The 15,706-nt window shown below is 39.3% G+C and overlaps 1 pseudogene; it reads left to right on the top strand.

Moving 5' to 3' along the window:
• Positions 1 to 534: 534 nt before the first annotated feature.
• LOC114032023 lies at positions 535 to 13,854 on the top strand (annotated as a pseudogene).
• The last annotated feature ends 1,852 nt before the right edge of the window (positions 13,855 to 15,706 follow it).

The following is a 15,706-nucleotide window of genomic DNA, read 5'->3' as shown; positions in this document are numbered from 1 at the left end:
TGAGAAATTAGAGTGTGGCCGAATTCTTTTCCGTTCAGGCCTAGAGAGGCTTGAACAGCAAAGGCCCAGAGCTCAGGATCCTTTGAACTCAGGACGTGCCTTACAGAGGTACCTGGGAGAAAGAGGCAGGCCAGGATTGGGTTTCAGAGGGCTGTGGCAGAGGGCCACGGATTTAGCAGAATCTGCATGACCGTTGTTAGAGATTCTTGTTCTTGGGGTGTGGCTTGGAACACGTGGTTCCTGAGATCCCCAGCAACTTCAAAAAGCTCACGCTCATTGGCCCCAGAACACACACTGGGAACTACGGGCCAGAGTTTCAGAAAGCAATTTATATTTAATGTAAGAAAAAAAAGACTTCCCAACAATATTTGAAAGATGACATGCAGAAGCAGTAGACACCCCCCGCTGGAAATCCACAAGCAAACGTAGGATGATCACCTGTAGGACTTCCCGTAGAGCTGACTACTTTTGAGGTATAAGTTGACCTAGATGAGATCTACAGTCTCTGTCAGCTCTGTGATTTGCTTATTGGCCATGTCCAAAAATGCATATCTTATTCTGCGTCTTGAGTCCAGTAGGAGGTGGGTAGTATGCTTTATCGTTGGCCCTCAGCGTTGTTCAGAGTTCATAAGTCTTTCATAATTGTCTTTGGAGTGTTGTTGTTACTGTATAAGTTGTTCCCGTCCTCACTTGACTCTATACAGGTCTTCCCAGGTTTCTCTGAGGCCGTCTCTTTTGTCATTTCTTTTGGCACATCAGTATTGTATTGTTGTCCTTGTGTAAATTATTCTCTTAGTTCAGCTCACTTGATTTTGCAGCAAATTAATGTCTTCCCAGTTTCCTCTGAAATTGTCCATTTCCTCATTTTTATTCCATTATATTCATATGCCATAATTCCTTCTGCCTTTTCCCAATTGATGAATAGTTTCCAGTTCTTTGTCCCTAGAAGAGCAGCTAAAAATATTTTTCCCATATAAGTTCTTTTCCTTTGATTTCTTTGGTGGTACAGGCCTAGTTAGTATTGTCCCTGAGTCTAAGGGTATGTACATTTTAATAACTTTGGGAGTATAGTTCTAAATTACTTGGAAGAATGGATGAACTAATTCACAGGTTCACCCAGAGTGTGTTAATATACATGTGTTCCTATAGCCCTTCCAACATTTGTCATTTTCCCCTTTTGTCATCTTTGTAAATCTGATGAGTGTGAGGTGGAATCTCACAAAAATGCTAAACACATCATTTACTGATCACAATGTAAATAAAAATTACATTCATTAGAGGGCTTTTAAAGAAAATTCAAATTGGAGACTAAATAACAATTCTAAAGAACTGTTGGGTCAAAGAATAAATTACAGAAACAAAAGGAAATTTCAACCAAGAAAGTGGCAGTGATGAGATAACATACCCAAATTTATGGGATACGGCTAAAGCGGTCCTTAGAGAAAATTTCTATCTCTAAACATTTTCATCAACAAAACAGAATGAGAACAAATCAATGAATTGGACATGCAACTAAAAAAAAAAAAACCTAGAAGAATAATAAATCTGCCCCCCCAACTAAACAACAAAGTAGAACTTCTGAAAATTAAAGAAGAGATTGAGACAATTAAAACCAAAATGAATTAATAAAACTAGGAGTTTGTTTTTTCAAGCAAAGAAAAGACCAAATAAACAAGCGGCCAATCTGATTTTAAAAGAGAAAAGAAAACCAAATAGTTTGCCCCAAAAATGAAAAATAAAAATTTACACAATTGAGTTGAAAATAAAGAAAATCTATTTTGACAATTATATGCTAACAAAACTGATAATTTACAGGGAATGGATGAATACTTACGAAAATATAAAATAACTCAGTTTAATAAAAGAAGGAACAAATTATTTAAGTAAACCCAATATCAGAAAAAGAAATTGAACAAGACATAAATGATTTCCTTCATCCCCCAAAAGTCTCCATAACCAGAAGGATTTATAAACCATCATGACAAATATGGATAATTTGATGTCTGATGCTACACTTTAGGTTCATCACCACTCTGGCAGGAGATGGGTAGTATGTTTCATTTTCTAGTCTCTAGACTTGTAATTTGTTGCTGCAATGATCAGAGTTATAAAGTGCTTATAGTATAAGTTTTCTCTTAATTCTTTCTGCTTCTTCCATTCTGCATCAGTTAATATAGCAGTTTTCCCAGTTTCCTCTGAAATTGGCAGAATGAGACATGAATTTTCCCTTACTTGTTATTGAGTTTTCTTTTCATTTATGCAATTGGGGAAATGAGGGGAAGGAAAGATGTTTATAAAAATTTTAAATAAATTTAAAAATTGAGAAATAAGTGATGTGAAGAACTTCTAAAAAAGAAAATTGTCAATTCATAGCCTTTGAGTCTTTATCAATTGGGGAATGGCTCTTAGGAATTTAGATCAGTTCCTTTATGTATATCATGGAAATGAGACTTTTCTAAGAGAAACTTGCTGCAATTTGTTTCCCTAGGTAACTGTTTCTTTTATAATTTTAGCCGTGTTGGTTTTGTTTATGTAAAACCTTTTTAATTATATGTAATCAAAATTATCTCTTTTACCTTCTGTAATCCTCTCTGTCCCTTGTTTCATCACAAACCCCTCCCTTTTTCATAAATTTGAAAGGTAATTTTTTCCTTGTTCCTCTAATTTGCTTCTGATTTGACTTCTTATATCTAAGTCATTTAGAGTCATTCGTATATGGTGTAAGGTATTAGGTATCTAAACCTAATTTTCGCCAAACTACTTTCTGCTTTTCCCAGCAATCTTTGTCAAATAGCGAGTCCTTACCCAGTAGTTATAGTCTTTGTGTTCATCAAACTCACACTACTATGTTCATTTACTACAGTATGCTGAATACCTAATCTGTTCCCACTGATAGAAATCTCTAATTTTTAACCAGTAGCAAACTGTTTTGATTACTACTTTGTAGTATAATTTGAGACCTGGCACTTGGCCCCTTTCTTCCCATTTTCTTTTCATTACTTCCCTTGAGATTCTTGACTTTTTATTTCTCTAGATTAATCTTATTATTTTTTTCTAGCTCTAAGAAATAATCTTTTGGCAGTTTGATGGTTATGACCCTGAATAAGTAAATTAATTCAGTTACCATCAATTTTGTTAAATTGATTCAACCTACCCAAGAGCAGTGACTATTTCCCCAATTTTAAAATTCTGTCTTTATTTCTGTAAAGAGTATGTTTTAAGAAAAACTCATGCACAAAACAAAATTAATTCATCTAGGATAAGAAGGAAGGTGATTGAATGAGAAGAAAATCTTTATATCAGATTTCTCTGATGAGGGTTTGGTATTCAAGATATATAGACAACTAACAAATATATAAGGCCAAAAAGACATTCCCCAGTAGTTAAGTGTTAGGATATGAGCAAACATTTCACAAAAGAATTGCAAATTATTAACAACTATATGAAAGAATGCCCTAAAAATCACTAATAAGAGAAATGAAAATCAAAACATCCCTGACTTCTTACTCAGCAAAACTGGAAAAGATGATTAAAAATGGAAGTCAATAATATTGGAGGAGTTGTGGGAAGACAGGCCTATAAATGAATTGTTGGTGGAGTTCTGAATAAGTATGGCCATTTTGCAAAGCAGTCTAGAATTATCCAAATAAAGTGACTAAAATAGCAATACCCTTTGACCCAGAAATTCCATTACTAGGCTCATATACCAAGGAGGTCATTGATGAGATGAAAGTCCCCATATACAGCAGACTATTTTTAGTAGCACTTTTTGTGGTAACAAAGAACTGGAAAAAAATAGATATCTACTAATTGGGGAATAACTAAACAAATTGTAGCATATGAATGAGAAGGAATATTTCTGTACTCTGAGAAATGATAAACGTGATGTATATAGAGAACTTACATGAACTGAAGCAAAGTGAAGCTGGCAGAGCCCAGAAAACAATAGACACAGTGACCACAACAATAGAAATAAAAAAAGCACAAAACAATCAAATTTGAGTGTTTCAGAATTATCAAGAGTAAGTATAGACCCAAAGAAGAGAAATGAGAAGACTCCCCTACCCCATTCTTTTTCAGAGGTATGGTCTGTGGATATGGAACATTGTATGTATTTTCAGACTTTTTTGATATACAATGTATTAATTAGCTTTTCTGGGTTTTTTTTTTCTCTTTTAAAATGTTATTTGATGTATGGAATGATTCTCTGGAATGGAGGAGGAAGTAGGATTCTGGGAGAAATTCTGATGATGTTAAAAAACAACCCCAAAACATCAATGACAGTTTATTTTTAAAATGGAAGGTAGTAAGTTCCTTCCTCACTGGAAATCTTCAGTCAAAGGCAAGATCACTGCTTGTGGGGCGCACTGTAGGGTGTATTTGGTTTCAGTATTATTTGGACTAAGTATCCTCTTTGATTCTGACCCATTCTGAGAAACTAGGAAGGGAAAGCTAACCCTACTTTGGAGGTAGGTCAGTCCAAGGTAGAATAACAGCTTGTGGGGTGTGTTGTAAGAGGCAACTCTTCTTCAGAGACTGTGGAGATAAACAGTCTCTGTGGTTCCTACTAGTTGTGAGATTTTCGGATTGTATAAACATTTATCCAATAGCTCTCAGAGTTAAATAGGCCCCTCAAACAGACCATACTCTATAGTAAGGGCGTGTAGGGAGCTTTGTGCTTAGGGCTAGGCTTTGGCTTTGAAGCAAGGGTGCCTTTCCTCCCTCAGCTCCTGTGAGAGGTTGTAAAGGAATTCTTGCTCAAGCAGGGCCAGTGAGGTCCCTGGCAGCATATAGATAGGCACTTTGATTCTTTGAATACATCTTCTGAGAGAACATAATCTTACTGCATGTACATGTACCTGAGAGTAACATGTTTTAAACAGAGGCTGGGTGACCTCTTGTTGGATATATTGAATGGGGGATTCTTATTCGTCTGTGGGTTTACCCTTAAAAGACCTTGAAAGTGCCTTTCAGCTCTTTGATCTTAGGGTGCTTCTTGCCCCAGAATGCAGAACTGGATAGGAACACTGGGAAGAAGTCAGAGGAGAGGGAGAGTTGAGCTTGGAAAAAGGAAATTTTTCTGAAATGTATAGTTTTCAAGACAGCTGTATTGGGGCAGTGGGCTTTTCCATTGCAGGTTAGATGATTGCTTGTGGAATATGCTTTTTGAGTAGATTCTGTTTCAGGTACTCTTTCCACAAGACAGTCTCTGAGGTCCCTCCCAGCTCTAAGGTTCTGTGATTCTGCAACCCTTTGAACACAGCTTTCCAGAGTTGGCTGGGCCCTCAGAACACACGTCATCATCTTATTCCCAGTATACTTGAGAAAGTACATAGGCCTGTTGTATATGGTTGGTGGCGCAATAGTTCTAAGCTATGGTATGAAGAGGTTCTTTTGCAAGAACTAGAGAGCCTCTAATGTCCCTATCAGCTCTGAGTTCCTGTAACTCTATGATTTTGAGTACAGGTTCTCATAGTTGGAGGGGTCCTTAGAACACACAACATAGTCCAGTAACATGCAGATGGGAAGGAAAAAGGCCAGGCTAGAATTCCTAGCAGAGGTAAGTTGAGAACTTGTAGAAAATATTGTAGAGGAGATTATTGTCCTATCTCTTCCTTTTAGTGACTAAACTCCTTAAGAAAGTTACCTGTAATCGCTGCCTCCACTTCCTCTTTCCCTCCTCTCTTCTAAACTCTCTGCAGTATAGCTTTCGGCCTCATCTGCCAATTGAAACTCCTGTCTCCAAAGTTCCTAATTTACAAAACTAATGACTTTTTTCAGTATTATCCTTCTTGATCTCTTTGCAGCCTTTTGGCACTGTCGATCACTTACTTCTCCTGAATAATCTCTTCTCTCTAGGTTTTCCTAACACTGCTGTCTCCTGGTGTTTCTCCTTTTTGTTTGACTGCTCTTCAGTCTCCTTTGCGGGATCTTCATCCAAGTCATACCCACCAATTATGGGTGTTTCACCAAGGCTCTGCCCTGGGCCCTCTTTTTTCTCTATACTATTTCTTTTAGTGTGTGTGTGTATGTGTTATACTATATCTCATCAGCTCCATTTTTTTCACATATGAAAAAACTTCCTAACAATTAGAGCTATGCTAAAGTATAATGAGTCTTGAGTTCCTACATGTTGGAGATCTGTCAAACTGCTTGTGGGTCACCGTGTAGAAGGGATTCTGTTTCTGCTACTTGTTATACTGAATAGCATTTGGGGTCCCTGCCCCCTCTGAAATTCTATAATTCTGCTTAGCTCTAGAAGGAAGAGGTAGGATTAATAAATGGAAGTCAAAGAAATGCACATTTTAGCTGGGTAAGAGGAAATTTTCCTAAGAACTAGAGTGGTCTGAAAGGCTGTGTCAGAAGTCAGTGAATTCCTTCTTATTGAAGATCATCAATCAAGGGCTGGATGAGCACTTGTGATATATTCCATAAAGATGAATCTTTTAAAATTACAGTTTGAACTACATGGCCTCTGAGGTCTCTGGAAGGTTCGGGATTGTTGAATTCTCTGGTTATATTGCCTTAGAGCCGAGTAGGCCTTTAGAACCAGATACCTCTTCTATTAACTACACTTAGGAAGAAATGAACCCAGGGTTAAGCTTGTGGTAGGAAGACAGAGGGGAGGGTGTCCCAGCAGGAGCACGATGATTACTTGAATGGGATGTTATGGAGGGGAGTCTTTTTCATGTATGAGTTGGATTAGATGGCAAACTGAGATAAATTTCAACTCTGAGATACTGTCATGCTTCTTATGCAGAACCAGGAGAAATGGATAAAATTTTCAGAGAGGTAAATTTATACTTCATGTTATGAAAAACTTTCTAACAAACAGAGCTATCCAATAGCAAAAATAGACTGTCCCAAAGGTGTCAGGTTGCCCCTCAATAAAGATCTTTACCTAAAACTTCATAGCTGTTTGTGGTATATTTTCTTTATTTTTTTATTCCCAATACAGGTTGGATTAGGCAGCTTCTGAGGTTCCTGTTAGCTCTGTGATCTTACACTTATTCCAGAAATGAACAGGTTCTTAGAACACACATCATTATTTTATAGTAGGTACATTTAAGAAGGTATGAAACCAGGGGTGCTGTGGGATCTGATGTTGGAAAAGGGGGCAGGTTTCTTAGCAAAAGCAGGATGAGCAATCATAGAATATGCCATTGTGGGGGTGGGCTTCTTTCACAGGCCATGTGGCCTCTGTTGTCCTTATCAGCTCTGGGTGCCTCTTTTTCTATTACTTTGATTATAGGTTCACAGAGTTGAGAGGGCCATTAGAACATAAAACTTCATCTTGTAGCAAGTACATATGGGAAAGTTTTGAGACTAGGGTAGGCTTGAAGCTAAGGTTTGGAGGACAGGTAGATTTCCTAGCAGAGGCAAGTATATCACATGTGATGTGCGGTGCAGGGAGAACTGATTCTCTTTTAGCTACAGGATGGTCACTGATGGCCTTACCATCTCAGAGAAGCTGTGATTCAGTGACTCGTTGAACACTGCCTTCTTGAGCTGAGTAGGCCCTTAGTGTATATATGTATCATCATCATGCAACATTTGACTATTCGACTTAGAACAAATGTATTTTGGAAGGAGCAGTCCTTGGGGTGAGCCATCCTTGGCCTGTGGTGGGGTGAGGAGATGCGAATGGAGAATAGGAGACATGCCTTACATTAGGAATGGGGAATGGGCAGTGCAAAGCATGGATACAGGAGATAGAGTGCTGTATGTGAAGAATAGCGAGAAATTCTGTTTGACTGGATTATAGAGTCTGGGACGGGGACTAGTATATAATTGAGACTGGAAAGATTGAGGCCTGGTTGGGAAGGTTTTTAAAAGCCAAATAGAGAAATTTATATTCAGCCCTAGAAGAGATAGGGAGCCAGTAGAGTTTATTGAGAAAGGGGAATAATGTGATTGTATCTGTGTTTAAGGAACTTGACTTTGGCAGTTGTAGAGGAATGACTGGAATGAGGAGAAAGTTGAAATGGTGAGAACAATTAGGAGACCACTGCAGTAATCCAGTGGAATGGATTGTGTCCTCATCTCCATCACTCACAAACTTTAGTTTGCATCAAGGCTCAGCTTAGATGCCATGAATCCTTTCTTGATCCCCACAGCTGCTGGTGCCTTCCCATCTAAATCACTTGGCATTTATTTTGGGTGGACTTTGTATGTACCCGTATTTATATCTGTTTTCTTCCCTAGCTAGATTCAAAGCTTCTTGAGGGCACTTACTTTTTTTGAGGGCAATGACATTTCATTTTTGTCTTTGTATCCTTAGTGTCTAGTACAGGGTCTGGCCCAGAGTAGATCTTTGATAAGTGCTTATTGATTTGACTGATTGACTCACAAGCTCTCTGATTAATTGGGGTGGGTGTGGTCTTGAGGTTTTTTTTTTTCCCCAAACGCAGGAACACAGGTTGGGCTTAATGACTGCTGAGGTACCTAATTAGTTCTGAGATTCTGTGCTTCTGTGACATATTGAACGCAGCATCCCAGAATTGATTGGGCCCTTGGTGAAGCGTCATCATGTTGCAGGAAGTGCTCGTGGGAAAATATAAGCCAAGATTAAGTATGGAGTGTGTGATTGGTGGTGAGACAGAAGCTCCTCGAAGAAGTAGGATGAGTAAATAGGATTCTTTCATGGCTTAAAAAGCTTCTGAGGTCCCTGTCAGCTCTGAGATTCTGTGATCCTGTGATTTTGATTACAGGTTCCTAGAGCTGAATGGGCTCTTAGAATGCACAGCCTAGTCTTGTAGCAATTACATTTGGGAAGAAGAGAGACCAGGGTTGAGGGATTTGGACTGAGAATTTGCTAGTGGGGACTGGTTGAACACCAGTAGAGTTACTGTGTAGAGTGGATTCTTTATCAGGAACCGTAGGGCCTCTGAGGTCCCTAACAGGTCTGAAATACTGTGGTTCTGGACCACTTCAACACAAGTCCCAAAACTGAATGGGCCCTTCACTGCTGTCTTAGAGTAACATGTCTGAGGGAAATAGTTTTAGGCTAAATATAAAGACAGCGTCCTCGGAAGAACTTTATGGAAAGCTGTCTCTGGAGGTGGTGTAACACCCCCCCCCCCCCACTTGCCATTAAAGATCTTCATTCAGAGACACAATAAAAAGTCATTTGCAGAACATGCTATATAGAAAGCAATAGTTTCCAGGCTGGGGTGTGCGTATTGCATGCAAAACAGTATGTGTAAGATGATCCATTGGAGCAAGCAGAGGGTGATGATAAACTATTAAATCTTTCCTTTATGTCTCTATTTTGATCTAAAAAAACTGAGTCTTTGATGATCTTTAGCATGCAGGGGATCACTGGTGTTGTCACTTGGTCCATGTGTCAGGTAGTCAGGTGGACAAATAGTGTGTGCACAGTATTCTGAGGGAAGAATAGCACCCGAAATCCTTTGTTCCCTTTCCGAATATTTCAGCATATTGCAGTTTCCATATGCCTGGTTAAGCAGATTGACACATCATATTATCTAGTTTTAACTAAATTACTCTTCACAGAATGAAGACGTGGCTTCAAAAGATTTCTTCAAAGAAACCAGATTGAAGATCTTACTAATAATGTGATCACAAACAACAAGAAAACGACAGAGCTGACATTTCTCCAACTCTTGGCACTCACATTATAAGGCAAAAATAATGAGAACGTAAGCAGCTCTGAGAAGTGGGAAGTGGGCCAGAAACATTTGAGATGATCCAGATTATTTGAAATATGGATTTACCTCTTACTGTTTTTGATTCAGTCCATTTTTGTTGTACCTCCATTATTGTTAACTATGAATTTCAGTCATAGTGTATATTATGTTAATAACGGTCAACAAGCATTTTTAAGCACCTCCTATGTTTCAGGCACTGGGCTAAGCACTGGGGATGCGAAGACAGGCCAAAAAACACCCTAGTCCCTGCTCTCAAGGAGCTCGTAGTCTAATGGAAGAGACAGCATGAAAAGATCTATATACAAACAAGCTGTAGACAGGATAAATTGAAGATAATCACAGAGAGAAGGCAATAGTATGAAGGGGATTGGGAATAGAATTTGCCAGGAATAATGTGGAGGCCAGTGTCACTGATCAGAGAATGAGAGGGGAGTAAGTTGTAAGAAGATTGCAAAGAGAGAAAAGGGCCAGGCTATGAAGAACTTAAAAGCCAAGCATTGGATTTTGCATTTGATCCTGAAATTCATGGGTCGTAGGGAGCCGTTCAATAGGGGAGTGACATGGTCAGGGACTTGTGATTTAGTAAGAGCAATTTGACAGCTGAGTGGAGAATGGATTAGTGTGGGAAGAGATTTGAGGTAGGGAGAGCATCCATTAAGCAAGGAGGACCTGTACCAAGGTAGTGGCAGTATCTGAGGAAAAAAGGGGAGGGTGCATACCAAAGATGTTGGGAAAGTAGACTCCATTGGACTTGTCAACTCATTGGATGGGGTGGAGGGAGAGCAGATGCGGGAGGAGAAAGAGAGAAGGAGGAGTCACAATTAGTCATTTAAAATCTAAGCATCCAGAACATGTAAACAAACCTCTATTTTTTGCAATGGTCTTTAAGGCCATGTGTTGCTGAAGCCAGTGCTTAATAGAATTACATTAAATTTAATGATAAATGTTTAGAATCCTTTTTTGAGGTTTTTTACTTATTAGTGAAAAACAAAAGACCAAATACCATTGGGAAATGCATATTCTTCTTGCCATGGTAAAATGGCTAAGATGATAAACAGAAAACAATATGGCAACAAATTAAAATGCATTCTTTTGTTAATAATTACTGTTGGGAGACTCGTAGAAAACGTAACTGAAGATTCAAGGAAACAAGTATTAGAACAAATTATGTTGTGTGGGAGATTTGCCACATAGTTGAATCGATGTTCAGATGTTTTTAACGTAGTTAAATGCTTTTTCAATAATGATGCATGTGAAGAATTTTTTTTGTGAATCACAAAAGCTATGCCAGAGAAGATATAATAAAAAATGATAATAGCTAATATTGACATGGCACTTACTATGTGCCAGGCACTCTACTAAGCACTTTACAGTTACTCTCTCATTTGGTCCTCACAACAGCCCTGGGAGGTAGTGCTATAATTATCCCCATTTTACAGATGAGGAAATTAGGGCAAACAGAAGATTGGAAGACTTGCCCAGGGTCACATAGCTAATAATTTTATGAGGCTAGGTTTGAATACAATTCTTCCTGACTCCAGACCCAGCACTCTATCCACTATACTGCCTAGCTGCCCCAGGGATATGATATTTTATCAACAGGTAAATGATTTCTTTAATATAAACAATATTTTATGGACTATCTATCAACATAGCCATAGATGGAGTGACTGCTTTGAATAGAGTTTTTTGGGGGGCTGAATCTCAACGGAAATCAGGGGTGAGGAGGTCTCTCTCTTTGCAGTCCGGAAAAAAAAAACAAGCAATAGAGAGAAGCTCATTTGTGCTTGATACAGGGAAAAAACTTTCTATCAAGTAGAGCTGTGGAAAAATAGAATGGTCTGTCTCAGGAGGCAGGGCTTTGCCATCTCATTGGAGATACTCATTTTAAGTACTACATGATGACTTAGGGGACGTGTTCTTATGCAAAAAATCTTTGGGGTTTTTTCCCAGGTTCAGATTGGTCTACTTGACTGCTGAGGTCCTTTCTAGCTCTTAGATGCCATGATTCTGTGATTCTTTGAGAAAAGCTTCTCCAAGTTGAATGAACCCCTAGCACCCACCTCATCTTCTTCCAAAGGTATGTGGAAAAGATTGATATAGAGAAAGATAATTGTTGTGGGGCTAGTTTTGTGGGATGAGATGTTTTCTAGCAGAAATAAAGCAGAAAGAGTAGTTCTCTGGGAGTTACTTTTGCAAATGTTAGAGGGCTACTGCTGTCCCGTCAAACTCTTTAGTTGCGATTCATTGAAGATGGCATAGAAGAGCTATATGGGGAAGTAATAAGGGATAGGACATATGATTTCATCAACATAGTGAATACTCAGGATGAGAAAACACTTTTCTCTGCAGTTTATAGTCTTAGAGAATTTCTGTAGCTTTTTTTTTTTATTTGCCCAGGGTCAGAAAGCCACTGATGTTCTGTGATTCACAGAAGATAGCCTCCTAGAACTGAATGGGCCCTTAGAAAATAATACAAGCAATTTTAATAAGTACTGTCAACAAAATTCTGGGTTAGGTCTGTGGCCATGGGTCATTAGACTTTGTAGGAAAATATGGCTGAATTCTGCTGGGGCAGGTTAATTGAGGGGATTCATATTCATGCATAGTTTTCAACTTAGCAGATAGATATATCTTAAATTTTTGAGGTTCTGTGATTCTATTTGACAGTAAAGTGTAATGGATAGAGTCCTGGACATGGAGTCTGAGAAATCGGAATCTAAATTTCATCTCAGACACTTGACAGTTGTGTGACCCCAGGGTCACTGAACTTCTCTGGGCCTGAGTTTCCATATTTGTAAAATGAGTTTGAATTTGTTGGCCTGGAATATTGCTTCCAGCTCTGAATCTACAAAGTTATAATTCTGTGACTAGAAGCTAATTCTTGAGTTAAAAAAAAAAAAAAAAAACCTCGAAGGTATAGTTACTTTGCTTGGCTGTTGAGGTCCCTACCAGTTCTCTTAGAGGCTCTGATTCTGTGGCTCTTGAAACAAAGCTTACCAGAGTTGAATGGGCCTACAGTACTTATCTTTTCTCAAGGGTGTTTGGAGAAGATTAATATGGAACTAGACTTGCGTCAGTGGGTTGGCTGTTGTGGCTGAGGTGTTTTCCAGTAGTAGTAGAGCAGGATGAATATTTCGGGATTTACTCGTGTAAGAATGAGAGAACTGCTGATGTCCTTTGGGAATTCTAAGATATTCTGATTCTGGCACTCATTGAAGACTGTCTCCCAGAAATGAATTGGGACTGAGAAAATAAGATTAGGCTGGTCTGTGCCAAGGGTGCGAGGCTCGTTCCACAGGACAGGGTTTGTTAAAGTTGTCAAGAATAAGGCCTACTTCAAGAGGAACCGAGGGAAATTCCGGAGAAGGCGAGAGGAAAAAACGGATTATTATGCACGGAAATGTTTAGTAATCCAAGATAAAAACAAGTATAACACACCAGAATACAGGGCGATAGTCCAAGTCACCAGCAGAGATCATCTGCCAGATCGCTTATGCCCGAATAGAAGGGGATGTGATTGTTTGTGCCCATGAGTTACCAAAGTACAGTATGAAGGTTGGCCTGACAAATTGCACTGCCACTTACTGCACAGGCCTGCTGCTGGCCTGCAGGCTGCTTAACGGATTTGGCATGGACAAGATCTGTGAAGATCAAATGGAAGTGACTGGAGATGAGTACGATGTGGAAAGCATTGATGGTCAGCCTGGTGCTTTCACATGCTACCTGGACGCTGATCTTGCCAGAACTGCCACTGGAAACAAAGTCTTGGGGGCCCTTAAGGGAGCTGTGGACGGTGGTCTGTCTGTTCCTCAGTACCAAACACTTCCCTGAGTATGATTCAGAAAGCAAGGAATTCCATGCTGAAGTACGTCGTAAACACATCATGGGCCAAAATGTTGCAGATTATATGCGTTATTTCATGGAGGAAAATGAAGATGCTTATAAAAAGCAATTCTCACAGTACATAAAGAACAACATAACCCCTGACACGATGGAGGAGATGTACAAGAAAACCCATGTTGGTATTCAGGAGAATCCAGTGTATGAAAAGAAGCCCAAGAGGGAAGTTAAAAAGAAAAGATGGAACCGCCTCAAAATGTCCCTTGCCCAGAAGAAAGACTGGATTGCTCAGAAGAAGGCAGGTTTCCTCGGAGCCCAAGAGCAGGAAGCTGATAGTTAAAACATCAAAATCTGTAATTTTCTATGAAGATTTTCAGGTTAAGACAATAAACTTATTGAACATCCAAAAAAAAAAAAGAAAGAAAATAAGATTAGCTGTGTAATCATTGGATAGATGGCCTTTTTAGTGAAATCTGGTTGAACATTTAAGGAGCATATTGTGGAGGAGTGCTTGGGGAAGTGTGGAGCAGGACGAATACATGTATGAGAATTATTTTCTTTGCTCTCCTCCTGGGCCAAATAAAGAAGTATTATATATAAACCTGAGAGAAGCCCATTTGGAGCTGTTATAGGGAAAGTCATTCTACAAAGTAGCATGTGAAAGTGAAATGGACTAAGTCATGAAGTATGGGTTTAAACACTCCACATGAAGATATTCTCTTAAAGTCTCTGAGAGGAAGTATGTGCTATAGCCTTGAGTGAAAGTCATTTTTTGAGGTACAAGTTAGTGTCCTTGTCTGCTGAGGTCCCTGCCAGCTTTGAGATGCTATGATTTTATCATTCCTCAAGCAAAAGCTTCCCTGAGTTGAATAGGGCCTTTTATGTATATACCTCATTTTCTTGTATCAGTGGTGTACATGTGGATAAGAGTGATAGGGAGGTAGGCCTGTGTTGTGAGTCTGGTTGTAGGGTGCAGGGTGTGAAATGTTTTCTAGCAAAAGTAAAACAGAAAGAACCTTTGAGAAAAATAATACTGTGTAAAAGTTAAATGTGCTATGTCAGGAGGCAAGCATTTATCTCCCTTTGATGGAGATCTTTAGTTAAAGACTTCATGACTCCTTATGAGGTGTGATCTTAAAGAAAGAAATTTTTGTTTCAATTTGCTGAGCCCTTTTCAGGCCTGCTTATCCACCTCTGGTGTCCACCTGATTCATCCAACTCTCACCTGTGGCTCCAAGAAGCTGTAGCATGCACAGTGGTCACATCTTGGTAAAACTGTCTTGGCAGACAGGCTAAACCAGGCCGAAGGTAACCGGCAGGCCTTAAACCCATCAGTGAGTTAGCGGGATGTCTACCCTAAGCATGTGAAGACTTCTGCTGGAAGAATGGGCAGATGAGGACAATTTGTTCCAAAGGCCATGAAGGCATCTGAAGCAGATACTGTGGAGTACTTGGAGCTTGAACAGGCACTGAAGATGCCATGGTCATCCACTGCATCCTGGGCCGTCACCAGTCGTCTTGACTTTTGTCCTGCCACTGGACTTCTATTTGGCTACTAAGGTGCCTACCAGCACTGTTTAGTCTCTGAGCAAGAATTCCTAGAGTTTACTGGGAATCCATCAAGTGTATGTGGGAATGAATGAAGCTTTCATAGGCCAGAGTAGTATCGTTGATTGTAGGGCAAATTGGTTTCTACCATAAATAGAGAAAAATGAAGACTTGTTCATGAGTTACTTTTGTATATGTTAGAAGGCCACAGATGTCGCTCTGAGCTCTGACATGCTGTGATTGTATGAGTCAATGAAGAAAGCCTCCAAGGGTTGAATGGGCCCTTAGAAATAAGACACTGTCTTATAGCAAATAAACCCAAAATGGCTGAAGTTTGGGATTAGGTTGAGGCAATAGGATAGATGTCCTTTTTCATGGAACCTTGTTAAATACTTGCAGGGCATATTATAGAGGTGATTACTATTCGTGTATGAGTTGGACTACCATATATCTTCCAACTCTAAACAATTCTGATTTTGCTGTTCCCAGAGGTGATATAAAATAGCAACTGGTACAAAATTGAGAGAAGCCCATTTACCCTTCTTTTATGGAAAAGCTTTTAACCTAATGAAGCTATGAAAAACTGGAATTGGCTGCTTCAGAAGGTAAGTGTTTGCCCCGAAAAAGATTTCTTCAGTCAAAGA

This window comes from Vombatus ursinus, unplaced genomic scaffold (assembly GCF_900497805.2).
Source record: "Vombatus ursinus unplaced genomic scaffold, bare-nosed wombat genome assembly UNPS02015394.1, whole genome shotgun sequence".
NCBI lineage: Eukaryota > Metazoa > Chordata > Mammalia > Diprotodontia > Vombatidae > Vombatus > Vombatus ursinus.
This window is presented reverse-complemented; position numbering and strand designations above follow the sequence as displayed.